Source organism: Mandrillus leucophaeus, unplaced genomic scaffold, assembly GCF_000951045.1.
Source record: "Mandrillus leucophaeus isolate KB7577 unplaced genomic scaffold, Mleu.le_1.0 Scaffold554, whole genome shotgun sequence".
NCBI lineage: Eukaryota > Metazoa > Chordata > Mammalia > Primates > Cercopithecidae > Mandrillus > Mandrillus leucophaeus.
The window spans coordinates 1,162,852-1,165,572 of NW_012105964.1; positions in this window are offsets into that span (position 1 = coordinate 1,162,852).

Genomic DNA, 2,721 nt, shown 5'->3' on the forward strand with positions numbered 1-2,721 from the left:
CCTCTTTCTTCTTGTCTCAGAAAAATGAAATGCTGGCAGGTCCAGTAGCTTAGCAAATTTCAGGAGAGACAATCATGATTTCCCAGGATAGCGGGATATGTAATACCCTCAGCCTTGTAAAAAGAGAAGGGATGTGTTAATGTCAAATCTCCTCCCCCATTTGAACGGGAAAGGGAAAGGATGGTTGCTGCTCTGTAGACTCTAACTTTTCCACTCCTCCTTACTCCCAGACCTCTTCTCTTAGCTAGGACTTGTGAAACCTAAATCAGCTTGACTTCTCCCACTACTGGGAAGTCTGGGGATACTGCTGCCTGAAATACCGTCTTCTTAAAACTTGACTCAAAGGAAAATTAGAGCCATGGATCCCAACAGTGCTGCTGTTATGCCTGCTGTATCTGGTAACTCCTGGAGTCCAGTAGAGATCCCAGTCAGTACCTCACACCAACCTAATACGCTTGCAAACCTGCTTTTAGAGAATTAACTGCACCAGGCATGGTGGCTCATGCCTGTAATCCCAGCACTTTGGGAGGCCGAGGCAGGCAGATCACTTGAGGCTAGGAGTTCGAGACCAGCCTCGCCAACATGGTAAAACCCTGTCTCTAATAAAAATACAAAAATTAGCCAGGTGTGGTGGCAGGTGCCTGTAGTCCCAGCTACTCGGGAGGCTGAGGCAGAGAATTGCTTAAACCCAGGAGGCGGAGGTGGCAATGAGCTGAGATCGTGCCACTGCACTCCAGCCTGGGTGACGGAGCAAGACTCCATCTCAAAAAAAGAATTAACTGCACTTGAGGCAGGCAGATAGTGTTATGCAAGAGTTTTATCTTCTTCTGAATTGCTCCAGCATCATTTGGCTCCTCAACAATGTAAGGACTGCATCTTTGAGCTATAAGACCCTCCCTTTGGTAATTAAACTCTATGTGCTGTCAAGGGGCATGTTGTTGACACAGTTTTTCCCCAGTCCAGTGTTACATGTGCTAGCTACCATTTGTTAAAGTAGGCAGATAGCCAGAAATGAGCAGACAAGGGAGCTCCTCTGAGAAAAGTCCTGGAGATGCTGCCCACTAATAATCAGCACTGCCCACTCACAGTCAGCAAAAACAAAACAAAACAACAAAAAAACAAAACCCAGCGGCTACACTGGCTACTTCTGGCCTTATGGTTGGTCTCCTGCATTCCTAAAGGGTACGTATAAGGCCCAAGGCAGAGATACCATGGTAGAAACTTTCCCTGCTGATGAGCATGTGCACTCCTCCAAAAATTCACCCTAGAGTAGCCTTTTGCTCATTATAATAGTAAAAAACACTCCCCTGGGTGGAGATTTTAAATGCTAATGAGACATGTGACATGTGTACTGGCATGTACAACCACAGAGCATGCACGCCCAAAGAGACTTCCTAAAACATCTTGCGAGTAACATTCCCCTCACGCCCCTTTCTGAATAATCATGTAATATTCTCATAAAGAGAATCCTCCAGCACTAGCTGCTGCTGGCTTTTTTTTTGAGAAAGAGTCTTGCCTCTGTCGCTCAGGCTGGAGTGCCGTGGTGCGATCTTGATTCCCTGCAAACTCTGCCTGCTGGGTTCAAGTGATTCTCCTGCATCAGCCTCCCGAGTACCTGGGACCACAGGCACACACCATCACACCTAGCTACATTTTTGCATTTTTAGTAGAGACAGGGTTTCACCATGTTTGCCAGGCTGGTGTTGAACTCCTGACCTCAAGTGATCCACCTGCCTTGGCCTCCCAAAGTGCTGGGATTACAGGTATAAGCCACCGCACCTGGCCTGCTGCTGGTTTCTTATTTCACCATGTACTGTCTCTTTACTTAAATGTTACTACTACTGTTTTTCCAGCTGGAGCAACCTAGAGCTGTTTTTCACTCCTCTCTAGGAATGTACTTTATCTTCCTTCAATAAACTCTGCTACTTAACCCTTGCTGTGCATGTCTTGGCTGAATTATTTCTTCCAAGTTAGACTAGAACTGAGAATTCCTACACCTCCTGATAACACATTGACATAAAGAGGCTATGTGGTTCAAGAAGCCAAGAAACAGCAGTGTTCTAGACGTTCAGGGTACCAACAGAAACAGTATTGCTTAGCCGTCATTAAAAGATATGACAGGGCTAGACGCAGTGGCTCACACCTGTAATCGCAGCACTTTGGGAGGCCGAGGTGGGCAGATCACTTGAGGTCAGGAGTTCCAGACCAGCCTGGCCAACATGATGAAACCCCATATCTACTAAAAATAAAAAAATTAACTGGGCGTGGTGGTGGGCGCCTGTAGTCCCAGCTACTCCAGAGGCTGAGGCAGAAGAATTGCTTGAACCCAGGAGGCGGAGGTGGCCGTGAGCTGAGATTGCGCCACTGCTCTCCAGCCTGGTGACAGAGTGAGACTCCTTCTCAAAAAAGAAAAAAGAAATGACAGCTATACTAAGGGAGTGGCTACACTGCTGGGATAGTTGAGGAGGAGCTGGTTTCCTAGGAGATGCTTCTTCATGATATGGAGCTTCTCTAAAGTCACTACCAAGGCAGCTATTTCTTTTTCTTTTCTTTTTCTTTTTCTTTTTTTTTTGAGATGGAGTTTCACTCTTGTTGTCCAGGCTGGAGTGCAATGGCACGATCTCAGCTCACCTCAACCTCTGCCTCCCGGGTTCAAGCAATTCTCCTGCCTCAGCCTCCCGAGTAGCTGGGATTACAGGCATGTGCCACCATGCCCAGCTA